A 12132-nucleotide genomic window follows, 5' to 3' on the forward strand; every position below is an offset into this window, starting at 1 on the left:
AAATTAAGCAGCGTCGGGCGCGGTTAGTACTTACTTTTTCTTCTTCTCGTCACTTTTTTAAATTTTATTCTTATCTCATTTGTTATCCTTGCCATCCTCTCAACTATTTCAACATGTCCTTCCTATATTTCCATCACAATCCACGTCCAACATATAGTACATATGTACATATGCCTTGCTTTCCCACCAATCGACATGACAGCATTCTCAATTCAATATTGATAAACTACAGAAAGCTTTAACTATATATACATATCTGTGTTGTTTAACGTATTTCCCAAATTCAATCAATACTATCTTTTACATGTCATTTTTCAATAGTATAAAGATGCAAAAATACTTGTCATTTGAAATACAAAATACTACGCTAAGCATGCGTCTTTCGCCAACGACCATACCACGCTGAATACATCGGTTCTCGTCCGATCACCGAAATTAAGCAGCGTCGGGCGCGGCTAGTACTTAGATGGGGGACCGCTTGGGAACACCGCGTGTTGTTGGCATCGTTCAACAACTTTTGTTTTACTTTTTCTTCTTCTCGTCACTTTTTAAATTTTATTCTTATCTCATTTGTTATCCTTGCCATCCTCTCAACTATTTCAACATGTCCTTCCTATATTTCCATCACAATCCACGTCCAACATATAGTACATATGTACATATGCCTTGCTTTCCCACCAATCGACATGACAGCATTCTCAATTCAATATTGATAAACTACAGAAAGCTTTAACTATATATACATATCTGTGTTGTTTAACGTATTTCCCAAATTCAATCAATACTATCTTTTACATGTCATTTTTCAATAGTATAAAGATGCAAAAATACTTGTCATTTGAAATACAAAATACTACGCTAAGCATGCGTCTTTCGCCAACGACCATACCACGCTGAATACATCGGTTCTCGTCCGATCACCGAAATTAAGCAGCGTCGGGCGCGGTTAGTACTTAGATGGGGGACCGCTTGGGAACACCGCGTGTTGTTGGCATCGTTCAACAACTTTTTGTTTTACTTTTTCTTCTTCTCGTCACTTTTTTAAATTTTATTCTTATCTCATTTGTTATCCTTGCCATCCTCTCAACTATTTCAACATGTCCTTCCTATATTTCCATCACAATCCACGTCCAACATATAGTACATATGTACATATGCCTTGCTTTCCCACCAATCGACATGACAGCATTCTCAATTCAATATTGATAAACTACAGAAAGCTTTAACTATATATACATATCTGTGTTGTTTAACGCATTTCCCAAATTCAATCGATACTATCTTTTACATGTCATTTTTTAATAGTATAAAGATGCAAAAATACTTGTCATTTGAAATACAAAATACTACGCTAAGCATGCGTCTTTCGCCAACGACCATACCACGCTGAATACATCGGTTCTCGTCCGATCACCGAAATTAAGCAGCGTCGGGCGCGGTTAGTACTTAGATGGGGGACCGCTTGGGAACACCGCGTGTTGTTGGCATCGTTCAACAACTTTTTGTTTTACTTTTTCTTCTTCTCGTCACTTTTTTAAATTTTATTCTTATCTCATTTGTTATCCTTGCCATCCTCTCAACTATTTCAACATGTCCTTCCTATATTTCCATCACAATCCACGTCCAACATATAGTACATATGTACATATGCCTTGCTTTCCCACCAATCGACATGACAGCATTCTCAATTCAATATTGATAAACTACAGAAAGCTTTAACTATATATACATATCTGTGTTGTTTAACGTATTTCCCAAATTCAATCAATACTATCTTTTACATGTCATTTTTCAATAGTATAAAGATGCAAAAATACTTGTCATTTGAAATACAAAATACTACGCTAAGCATGCGTCTTTCGCCAACGACCATACCACGCTGAATACATCGGTTCTCGTCCGATCACCGAAATTAAGCAGCGTCGGGCGCGGTTAGTACTTAGATGGGGGACCGCTTGGGAACACCGCGTGTTGTTGGCATCGTTCAACAACTTTTTGTTTTACTTTTTCTTCTTCTCGTCACTTTTTTAAATTTTATTCTTATCTCATTTGTTATCCTTGCCATCCTCTCAACTATTTCAACATGTCCTTCCTATATTTCCATCACAATCCACGTCCAACATATAGTACATATGTACATATGCCTTGCTTTCCCACCAATCGACATGACAGCATTCTCAATTCAATATTGATAAACTACAGAAAGCTTTAACTATATATACATATCTGTGTTGTTTAACGCATTTCCCAAATTCAATCAATACTATCTTTTACATGTCATTTTTAATAGTATAAAGATGCAAAAATACTTGTCATTTGAAATACAAAATACTACGCTAAGCATGCGTCTTTCGCCAACGACCATACCACGCTGAATACATCGGTTCTCGTCCGATCACCGAAATTAAGCAGCGTCGGGCGCGGTTAGTACTTAGATGGGGGACCGCTTGGGAACACCGCGTGTTGTTGGCATCGTTCAACAACTTTTTGTTTTACTTTTTCTTCTTCTCGTCACTTTTTTAAATTTTATTCTTATCTCATTTGTTATCCTTGCCATCCTCTCAACTATTTCAACATGTCCTTCCTATATTTCCATCACAATCCACGTCCAACATATAGTACATATGTAGATATGCCTTGCTTTCCCACCAATCGACATGACAGCATTCTCAATTCAATATTGATAAACTACAGAAAGCTTTAACTATATATACATATCTGTGTTGTTTAACGTATTTCCCAAATTCAATCAATACTATCTTTTACATGTCATTTTTCAATAGTATAAAGATGCAAAAATACTTGTCATTTGAAATACAAAATACTACGCTAAGCATGCGTCTTTCGCCAACGACCATACCACGCTGAATACATCGGTTCTCGTCCGATCACCGAAATTAAGCAGCGTCGGGCGCGGTTAGTACTTAGATGGGGGACCGCTTGGGAACACCGCGTGTTGTTGGCATCGTTCAACAACTTTTGTTTTACTTTTTCTTCTTCTCGTCACTTTTTAAATTTTATTCTTATCTCATTTGTTATCCTTGCCATCCTCTCAACTATTTCAACATGTCCTTCCTATATTTCCATCACAATCCACGTCCAACATATAGTACATATGTACATATGCCTTGCTTTCCCACCAATCGACATGACAGCATTCTCAATTCAATATTGATAAACTACAGAAAGCTTTAACTATATATACATATCTGTGTTGTTTAACGTATTTCCCAAATTCAATCAATACTATCTTTTACATGTCATTTTTAATAGTATAAAGATGCAAAAATACTTGTCATTTGAAATACAAAATACTACGCTAAGCATGCGTCTTTCGCCAACGACCATACCACGCTGAATACATCGGTTCTCGTCCGATCACCGAAATTAAGCAGCGTCGGGCGCGGTTAGTACTTAGATGGGGGACCGCTTGGGAACACCGCGTGTTGTTGGCATCGTTCAACAACTTTTTGTTTTACTTTTTCTTCTTCTCGTCACTTTTTTAAATTTTATTCTTATCTCATTTGTTATCCTTGCCATCCTCTCAACTATTTCAACATGTCCTTCCTATATTTCCATCACAATCCACGTCCAACATATAGTACATATGTACATATGCCTTGCTTTCCCACCAATCGACATGACAGCATTCTCAATTCAATATTGATAAACTACAGAAAGCTTTAACTATATATACATATCTGTGTTGTTTAACGTATTTCCCAAATTCAATCAATACTATCTTTTACATGTCATTTTTCAATAGTATAAAGATGCAAAAATACTTGTCATTTGAAATACAAAATACTACGCTAAGCATGCGTCTTTCGCCAACGACCATACCACGCTGAATACATCGGTTCTCGTCCGATCACCGAAATTAAGCAGCGTCGGGCGCGGTTAGTACTTAGATGGGGGACCGCTTGGGAACACCGCGTGTTGTTGGCATCGTTCAACAACTTTTTGTTTTACTTTTTCTTCTTCTCGTCACTTTTTTAAATTTTATTCTTATCTCATTTGTTATCCTTGCCATCCTCTCAACTATTTCAACATGTCCTTCCTATATTTCCATCACAATCCACGTCCAACATATAGTACATATGTACATATGCCTTGCTTTCCCACCAATCGACATGACAGCATTCTCAATTCAATATTGATAAACTACAGAAAGCTTTAACTATATATACATATCTGTGTTGTTTAACGTATTTCCCAAATTCAATCAATACTATCTTTTACATGTCATTTTTAATAGTATAAAGATGCAAAAATACTTGTCATTTGAAATACAAAATACTACGCTAAGCATGCGTCTTTCGCCAACGACCATACCACGCTGAATACATCGGTTCTCGTCCGATCACCGAAATTAAGCAGCGTCGGGCGCGGTTAGTACTTAGATGGGGACCGCTTGGGAACACCGCGTGTTGTTGGCATCGTTCAACAACTTTTGTTTTACTTTTTCTTCTTCTCGTCACTTTTTTAAATTTTATTCTTATCTCATTTGTTATCCTTGCCATCCTCTCAACTATTTCAACATGTCCTTCCTATATTTCCATCACAATCCACGTCCAACATATAGTACATATGTACATATGCCTTGCTTTCCCACCAATCGACATGACAGCATTCTCAATTCAATATTGATAAACTACAGAAAGCTTTAACTATATATACATATCTGTGTTGTTTAACGTATTTCCCAAATTCAATCAATACTATCTTTTACATGTCATTTTTCAATAGTATAAAGATGCAAAAATACTTGTCATTTGAAATACAAAATACTACGCTAAGCATGCGTCTTTCGCCAACGACCATACCACGCTGAATACATCGGTTCTCGTCCGATCACCGAAATTAAGCAGCGTCGGGCGCGGTTAGTACTTAGATGGGGGACCGCTTGGGAACACCGCGTGTTGTTGGCATCGTTCAACAACTTTTTGTTTTACTTTTTCTTCTTCTCGTCACTTTTTTAAATTTTATTCTTATCTCATTTGTTATCCTTGCCATCCTCTCAACTATTTCAACATGTCCTTCCTATATTTCCATCACAATCCACGTCCAACATATAGTACATATGTACATATGCCTTGCTTTCCCACCAATCGACATGACAGCATTCTCAATTCAATATTGATAAACTACAGAAAGCTTTAACTATATATACATATCTGTGTTGTTTAACGTATTTCCCAAATTCAATCAATACTATCTTTTACATGTCATTTTTCAATAGTATAAAGATGCAAAAATACTTGTCATTTGAAATACAAAATACTACGCTAAGCATGCGTCTTTCGCCAACGACCATACCACGCTGAATACATCGGTTCTCGTCCGATCACCGAAATTAAGCAGCGTCGGGCGCGGTTAGTACTTAGATGGGGGACCGCTTGGGAACACCGCGTGTTGTTGGCATCGTTCAACAACTTTTTGTTTTACTTTTTCTTCTTCTCGTCACTTTTTTAAATTTTATTCTTATCTCATTTGTTATCCTTGCCATCCTCTCAACTATTTCAACATGTCCTTCCTATATTTCCATCACAATCCACGTCCAACATATAGTACATATGTACATATGCCTTGCTTTCCCACCAATCGACATGACAGCATTCTCAATTCAATATTGATAAACTACAGAAAGCTTTAACTATATATACATATCTGTGTTGTTTAACGTATTTCCCAAATTCAATCAATACTATCTTTTACATGTCATTTTTCAATAGTATAAAGATGCAAAAATACTTGTCATTTGAAATACAAAATACTACGCTAAGCATGCGTCTTTCGCCAACGACCATACCACGCTGAATACATCGGTTCTCGTCCGATCACCGAAATTAAGCAGCGTCGGGCGCGGTTAGTACTTAGATGGGGGACCGCTTGGGAACACCGCGTGTTGTTGGCATCGTTCAACAACTTTTTGTTTTACTTTTTCTTCTTCTCGTCACTTTTTTAAATTTTATTCTTATCTCATTTGTTATCCTTGCCATCCTCTCAACTATTTCAACATGTCCTTCCTATATTTCCATCACAATCCACGTCCAACATATAGTACATATGTACATATGCCTTGCTTTCCCACCAATCGACATGACAGCATTCTCAATTCAATATTGATAAACTACAGAAAGCTTTAACTATATATACATATCTGTGTTGTTTAACGTATTTCCCAAATTCAATCAATACTATCTTTTACATGTCATTTTTCAATAGTATAAAGATGCAAAAATACTTGTCATTTGAAATACAAAATACTACGCTAAGCATGCGTCTTTCGCCAACGACCATACCACGCTGAATACATCGGTTCTCGTCCGATCACCGAAATTAAGCAGCGTCGGGCGCGGTTAGTACTTAGATGGGGGACCGCTTGGGAACACCGCGTGTTGTTGGCATCGTTCAACAACTTTTTGTTTTACTTTTTCTTCTTCTCGTCACTTTTTTAAATTTTATTCTTATCTCATTTGTTATCCTTGCCATCCTCTCAACTATTTCAACATGTCCTTCCTATATTTCCATCACAATCCACGTCCAACATATAGTACATATGTACATATGCCTTGCTTTCCCACCAATCGACATGACAGCATTCTCAATTCAATATTGATAAACTACAGAAAGCTTTAACTATATATACATATCTGTGTTGTTTAACGTATTTCCCAAATTCAATCAATACTATCTTTTACATGTCATTTTTCAATAGTATAAAGATGCAAAAATACTTGTCATTTGAAATACAAAATACTACGCTAAGCATGCGTCTTTCGCCAACGACCATACCACGCTGAATACATCGGTTCTCGTCCGATCACCGAAATTAAGCAGCGTCGGGCGCGGTTAGTACTTAGATGGGGGACCGCTTGGGAACACCGCGTGTTGTTGGCATCGTTCAACAACTTTTTGTTTTACTTTTTCTTCTTCTCGTCACTTTTTTAAATTTTATTCTTATCTCATTTGTTATCCTTGCCATCCTCTCAACTATTTCAACATGTCCTTCCTATATTTCCATCACAATCCACGTCCAACATATAGTACATATGTACATATGCCTTGCTTTCCCACCAATCGACATGACAGCATTCTCAATTCAATATTGATAAACTACAGAAAGCTTTAACTATATATACATATCTGTGTTGTTTAACGTATTTCCCAAATTCAATCAATACTATCTTTTACATGTCATTTTTCAATAGTATAAAGATGCAAAAATACTTGTCATTTGAAATACAAAATACTACGCTAAGCATGCGTCTTTCGCCAACGACCATACCACGCTGAATACATCGGTTCTCGTCCGATCACCGAAATTAAGCAGCGTCGGGCGCGGTTAGTACTTAGATGGGGGACCGCTTGGGAACACCGCGTGTTGTTGGCATCGTTCAACAACTTTTTGTTTTACTTTTTCTTCTTCTCGTCACTTTTTTAAATTTTATTCTTATCTCATTTGTTATCCTTGCCATCCTCTCAACTATTTCAACATGTCCTTCCTATATTTCCATCACAATCCACGTCCAACATATAGTACATATGTACATATGCCTTGCTTTCCCACCAATCGACATGACAGCATTCTCAATTCAATATTGATAAACTACAGAAAGCTTTAACTATATATACATATCTGTGTTGTTTAACGTATTTCCCAAATTCAATCAATACTATCTTTTACATGTCATTTTTCAATAGTATAAAGATGCAAAAATACTTGTCATTTGAAATACAAAATACTACGCTAAGCATGCGTCTTTCGCCAACGACCATACCACGCTGAATACATCGGTTCTCGTCCGATCACCGAAATTAAGCAGCGTCGGGCGCGGTTAGTACTTAGATGGGGGACCGCTTGGGAACACCGCGTGTTGTTGGCATCGTTCAACAACTTTTTGTTTTACTTTTTCTTCTTCTCGTCACTTTTTTAAATTTTATTCTTATCTCATTTGTTATCCTTGCCATCCTCTCAACTATTTCAACATGTCCTTCCTATATTTCCATCACAATCCACGTCCAACATATAGTACATATGTACATATGCCTTGCTTTCCCACCAATCGACATGACAGCATTCTCAATTCAATATTGATAAACTACAGAAAGCTTTAACTATATATACATATCTGTGTTGTTTAACGTATTTCCCAAATTCAATCAATACTATCTTTTACATGTCATTTTTCAATAGTATAAAGATGCAAAAATACTTGTCATTTGAAATACAAAATACTACGCTAAGCATGCGTCTTTCGCCAACGACCATACCACGCTGAATACATCGGTTCTCGTCCGATCACCGAAATTAAGCAGCGTCGGGCGCGGTTAGTACTTAGATGGGGGACCGCTTGGGAACACCGCGTGTTGTTGGCATCGTTCAACAACTTTTTGTTTTACTTTTTCTTCTTCTCGTCACTTTTTTAAATTTTATTCTTATCTCATTTGTTATCCTTGCCATCCTCTCAACTATTTCAACATGTCCTTCCTATATTTCCATCACAATCCACGTCCAACATATAGTACATATGTACATATGCCTTGCTTTCCCACCAATCGACATGACAGCATTCTCAATTCAATATTGATAAACTACAGAAAGCTTTAACTATATATACATATCTGTGTTGTTTAACGTATTTCCCAAATTCAATCAATACTATCTTTTACATGTCATTTTTCAATAGTATAAAGATGCAAAAATACTTGTCATTTGAAATACAAAATACTACGCTAAGCATGCGTCTTTCGCCAACGACCATACCACGCTGAATACATCGGTTCTCGTCCGATCACCGAAATTAAGCAGCGTCGGGCGCGGTTAGTACTTAGATGGGGGACCGCTTGGGAACACCGCGTGTTGTTGGCATCGTTCAACAACTTTTTGTTTTACTTTTTCTTCTTCTCGTCACTTTTTTAAATTTTATTCTTATCTCATTTGTTATCCTTGCCATCCTCTCAACTATTTCAACATGTCCTTCCTATATTTCCATCACAATCCACGTCCAACATATAGTACATATGTACATATGCCTTGCTTTCCCACCAATCGACATGACAGCATTCTCAATTCAATATTGATAAACTACAGAAAGCTTTAACTATATATACATATCTGTGTTGTTTAACGTATTTCCCAAATTCAATCAATACTATCTTTTACATGTCATTTTTCAATAGTATAAAGATGCAAAAATACTTGTCATTTGAAATACAAAATACTACGCTAAGCATGCGTCTTTCGCCAACGACCATACCACGCTGAATACATCGGTTCTCGTCCGATCACCGAAATTAAGCAGCGTCGGGCGCGGTTAGTACTTAGATGGGGGACCGCTTGGGAACACCGCGTGTTGTTGGCATCGTTCAACAACTTTTTGTTTTACTTTTTCTTCTTCTCGTCACTTTTTTAAATTTTATTCTTATCTCATTTGTTATCCTTGCCATCCTCTCAACTATTTCAACATGTCCTTCCTATATTTCCATCACAATCCACGTCCAACATATAGTACATATGTACATATGCCTTGCTTTCCCACCAATCGACATGACAGCATTCTCAATTCAATATTGATAAACTACAGAAAGCTTTAACTATATATACATATCTGTGTTGTTTAACGTATTTCCCAAATTCAATCAATACTATCTTTTACATGTCATTTTTCAATAGTATAAAGATGCAAAAATACTTGTCATTTGAAATACAAAATACTACGCTAAGCATGCGTCTTTCGCCAACGACCATACCACGCTGAATACATCGGTTCTCGTCCGATCACCGAAATTAAGCAGCGTCGGGCGCGGTTAGTACTTAGATGGGGGACCGCTTGGGAACACCGCGTGTTGTTGGCATCGTTCAACAACTTTTTGTTTTACTTTTTCTTCTTCTCGTCACTTTTTTAAATTTTATTCTTATCTCATTTGTTATCCTTGCCATCCTCTCAACTATTTCAACATGTCCTTCCTATATTTCCATCACAATCCACGTCCAACATATAGTACATATGTACATATGCCTTGCTTTCCCACCAATCGACATGACAGCATTCTCAATTCAATATTGATAAACTACAGAAAGCTTTAACTATATATACATATCTGTGTTGTTTAACGTATTTCCCAAATTCAATCAATACTATCTTTTACATGTCATTTTTCAATAGTATAAAGATGCAAAAATACTTGTCATTTGAAATACAAAATACTACGCTAAGCATGCGTCTTTCGCCAACGACCATACCACGCTGAATACATCGGTTCTCGTCCGATCACCGAAATTAAGCAGCGTCGGGCGCGGTTAGTACTTAGATGGGGGACCGCTTGGGAACACCGCGTGTTGTTGGCATCGTTCAACAACTTTTTGTTTTACTTTTTCTTCTTCTCGTCACTTTTTTAAATTTTATTCTTATCTCATTTGTTATCCTTGCCATCCTCTCAACTATTTCAACATGTCCTTCCTATATTTCCATCACAATCCACGTCCAACATATAGTACATATGTACATATGCCTTGCTTTCCCACCAATCGACATGACAGCATTCTCAATTCAATATTGATAAACTACAGAAAGCTTTAACTATATATACATATCTGTGTTGTTTAACGTATTTCCCAAATTCAATCAATACTATCTTTTACATGTCATTTTTCAATAGTATAAAGATGCAAAAATACTTGTCATTTGAAATACAAAATACTACGCTAAGCATGCGTCTTTCGCCAACGACCATACCACGCTGAATACATCGGTTCTCGTCCGATCACCGAAATTAAGCAGCGTCGGGCGCGGTTAGTACTTAGATGGGGGACCGCTTGGGAACACCGCGTGTTGTTGGCATCGTTCAACAACTTTTTGTTTTACTTTTTCTTCTTCTCGTCACTTTTTTAAATTTTATTCTTATCTCATTTGTTATCCTTGCCATCCTCTCAACTATTTCAACATGTCCTTCCTATATTTCCATCACAATCCACGTCCAACATATAGTACATATAGTACATATGTACATATGCCTTGCTTTCCCACCAATCGACATGACAGCATTCTCAATTCAATATTGATAAACTACAGAAAGCTTTAACTATATATACATATCTGTGTTGTTTAACGTATTTCCCAAATTCAATCAATACTATCTTTTACATGTCATTTTTCAATAGTATAAAGATGCAAAAATACTTGTCATTTGAAATACAAAATACTACGCTAAGCATGCGTCTTTCGCCAACGACCATACCACGCTGAATACATCGGTTCTCGTCCGATCACCGAAATTAAGCAGCGTCGGGCGCGGTTAGTACTTAGATGGGGGACCGCTTGGGAACACCGCGTGTTGTTGGCATCGTTCAACAACTTTTTGTTTTACTTTTTCTTCTTCTCGTCACTTTTTTAAATTTTATTCTTATCTCATTTGTTATCCTTGCCATCCTCTCAACTATTTCAACATGTCCTTCCTATATTTCCATCACAATCCACGTCCAACATATAGTACATATGTACATATGCCTTGCTTTCCCACCAATCGACATGACAGCATTCTCAATTCAATATTGATAAACTACAGAAAGCTTTAACTATATATACATATCTGTGTTGTTTAACGTATTTCCCAAATTCAATCAATACTATCTTTTACATGTCATTTTTCAATAGTATAAAGATGCAAAAATACTTGTCATTTGAAATACAAAATACTACGCTAAGCATGCGTCTTTCGCCAACGACCATACCACGCTGAATACATCGGTTCTCGTCCGATCACCGAAATTAAGCAGCGTCGGGCGCGGTTAGTACTTAGATGGGGGACCGCTTGGGAACACCGCGTGTTGTTGGCATCGTTCAACAACTTTTTGTTTTACTTTTTCTTCTTCTCGTCACTTTTTTAAATTTTATTCTTATCTCATTTGTTATCCTTGCCATCCTCTCAACTATTTCAACATGTCCTTCCTATATTTCCATCACAATCCACGTCCAACATATAGTACATATGTACATATGCCTTGCTTTCCCACCAATCGACATGACAGCATTCTCAATTCAATATTGATAAACTACAGAAAGCTTTAACTATATATACATATCTGTGTTGTTTAACGTATTTCCCAAATTCAATCAATACTATCTT

At 36.8% G+C, this 12132-nt stretch overlaps 24 non-coding genes across 24 annotated transcripts; all 24 read left to right on the plus strand.

The window, feature by feature from the left end:
• The first annotated feature begins 384 nt into the window (after positions 1–384).
• On the plus strand, positions 385–503 carry LOC132794555 (5S ribosomal RNA). The gene has a single exon (XR_009633229.1). It is a non-coding gene; the product is annotated as a 5S ribosomal RNA (ribosomal RNA).
• A 372-nt stretch (positions 504–875) lies between these two features.
• LOC132794626 (5S ribosomal RNA) lies at positions 876–994 on the plus strand. The gene has a single exon (XR_009633296.1). It is a non-coding gene; the product is annotated as a 5S ribosomal RNA (ribosomal RNA).
• Positions 995–1368: 374 nt separating this feature from the next.
• Positions 1369–1487, plus strand: LOC132794627 (5S ribosomal RNA). The gene has a single exon (XR_009633297.1). It is a non-coding gene; the product is annotated as a 5S ribosomal RNA (ribosomal RNA).
• A 374-nt stretch (positions 1488–1861) lies between these two features.
• LOC132794628 (5S ribosomal RNA) lies at positions 1862–1980 on the plus strand. The gene has a single exon (XR_009633298.1). It is a non-coding gene; the product is annotated as a 5S ribosomal RNA (ribosomal RNA).
• Positions 1981–2353: 373 nt separating this feature from the next.
• Positions 2354–2472, plus strand: LOC132794629 (5S ribosomal RNA). The gene has a single exon (XR_009633299.1). It is a non-coding gene; the product is annotated as a 5S ribosomal RNA (ribosomal RNA).
• A 374-nt stretch (positions 2473–2846) lies between these two features.
• LOC132794630 (5S ribosomal RNA) lies at positions 2847–2965 on the plus strand. Its single transcript, XR_009633300.1, has one exon. It is a non-coding gene; the product is annotated as a 5S ribosomal RNA (ribosomal RNA).
• Positions 2966–3336: 371 nt separating this feature from the next.
• LOC132794631 (5S ribosomal RNA) lies at positions 3337–3455 on the plus strand. Its single transcript, XR_009633301.1, has one exon. It is a non-coding gene; the product is annotated as a 5S ribosomal RNA (ribosomal RNA).
• A 374-nt stretch (positions 3456–3829) lies between these two features.
• LOC132794632 (5S ribosomal RNA) lies at positions 3830–3948 on the plus strand. The gene has a single exon (XR_009633302.1). It is a non-coding gene; the product is annotated as a 5S ribosomal RNA (ribosomal RNA).
• Positions 3949–4321: 373 nt separating this feature from the next.
• Positions 4322–4439, plus strand: LOC132794559 (5S ribosomal RNA). Its single transcript, XR_009633233.1, has one exon. It is a non-coding gene; the product is annotated as a 5S ribosomal RNA (ribosomal RNA).
• A 373-nt stretch (positions 4440–4812) lies between these two features.
• LOC132794634 (5S ribosomal RNA) lies at positions 4813–4931 on the plus strand. Its single transcript, XR_009633304.1, has one exon. It is a non-coding gene; the product is annotated as a 5S ribosomal RNA (ribosomal RNA).
• Positions 4932–5305: 374 nt separating this feature from the next.
• On the plus strand, positions 5306–5424 carry LOC132794635 (5S ribosomal RNA). The gene has a single exon (XR_009633305.1). It is a non-coding gene; the product is annotated as a 5S ribosomal RNA (ribosomal RNA).
• A 374-nt stretch (positions 5425–5798) lies between these two features.
• LOC132794636 (5S ribosomal RNA) lies at positions 5799–5917 on the plus strand. The gene has a single exon (XR_009633306.1). It is a non-coding gene; the product is annotated as a 5S ribosomal RNA (ribosomal RNA).
• A 374-nt stretch (positions 5918–6291) lies between these two features.
• LOC132794637 (5S ribosomal RNA) lies at positions 6292–6410 on the plus strand. Its single transcript, XR_009633307.1, has one exon. It is a non-coding gene; the product is annotated as a 5S ribosomal RNA (ribosomal RNA).
• A 374-nt stretch (positions 6411–6784) lies between these two features.
• On the plus strand, positions 6785–6903 carry LOC132794638 (5S ribosomal RNA). Its single transcript, XR_009633308.1, has one exon. It is a non-coding gene; the product is annotated as a 5S ribosomal RNA (ribosomal RNA).
• A 374-nt stretch (positions 6904–7277) lies between these two features.
• Positions 7278–7396, plus strand: LOC132794639 (5S ribosomal RNA). Its single transcript, XR_009633309.1, has one exon. It is a non-coding gene; the product is annotated as a 5S ribosomal RNA (ribosomal RNA).
• A 374-nt stretch (positions 7397–7770) lies between these two features.
• Positions 7771–7889, plus strand: LOC132794640 (5S ribosomal RNA). Its single transcript, XR_009633310.1, has one exon. It is a non-coding gene; the product is annotated as a 5S ribosomal RNA (ribosomal RNA).
• Positions 7890–8263: 374 nt separating this feature from the next.
• Positions 8264–8382, plus strand: LOC132794641 (5S ribosomal RNA). Its single transcript, XR_009633311.1, has one exon. It is a non-coding gene; the product is annotated as a 5S ribosomal RNA (ribosomal RNA).
• Positions 8383–8756: 374 nt separating this feature from the next.
• LOC132794643 (5S ribosomal RNA) lies at positions 8757–8875 on the plus strand. Its single transcript, XR_009633312.1, has one exon. It is a non-coding gene; the product is annotated as a 5S ribosomal RNA (ribosomal RNA).
• Positions 8876–9249: 374 nt separating this feature from the next.
• Positions 9250–9368, plus strand: LOC132794644 (5S ribosomal RNA). The gene has a single exon (XR_009633313.1). It is a non-coding gene; the product is annotated as a 5S ribosomal RNA (ribosomal RNA).
• Positions 9369–9742: 374 nt separating this feature from the next.
• Positions 9743–9861, plus strand: LOC132794646 (5S ribosomal RNA). Its single transcript, XR_009633315.1, has one exon. It is a non-coding gene; the product is annotated as a 5S ribosomal RNA (ribosomal RNA).
• A 374-nt stretch (positions 9862–10235) lies between these two features.
• On the plus strand, positions 10236–10354 carry LOC132794647 (5S ribosomal RNA). The gene has a single exon (XR_009633316.1). It is a non-coding gene; the product is annotated as a 5S ribosomal RNA (ribosomal RNA).
• A 374-nt stretch (positions 10355–10728) lies between these two features.
• Positions 10729–10847, plus strand: LOC132794648 (5S ribosomal RNA). The gene has a single exon (XR_009633317.1). It is a non-coding gene; the product is annotated as a 5S ribosomal RNA (ribosomal RNA).
• Positions 10848–11230: 383 nt separating this feature from the next.
• On the plus strand, positions 11231–11349 carry LOC132794649 (5S ribosomal RNA). Its single transcript, XR_009633318.1, has one exon. It is a non-coding gene; the product is annotated as a 5S ribosomal RNA (ribosomal RNA).
• A 374-nt stretch (positions 11350–11723) lies between these two features.
• LOC132794650 (5S ribosomal RNA) lies at positions 11724–11842 on the plus strand. Its single transcript, XR_009633319.1, has one exon. It is a non-coding gene; the product is annotated as a 5S ribosomal RNA (ribosomal RNA).
• The last annotated feature ends 290 nt before the right edge of the window (positions 11843–12132 follow it).

This window comes from Drosophila nasuta, chromosome 3 (genome assembly GCF_023558535.2).
Source record: "Drosophila nasuta strain 15112-1781.00 chromosome 3, ASM2355853v1, whole genome shotgun sequence".
Lineage (NCBI taxonomy): Eukaryota > Metazoa > Arthropoda > Insecta > Diptera > Drosophilidae > Drosophila > Drosophila nasuta.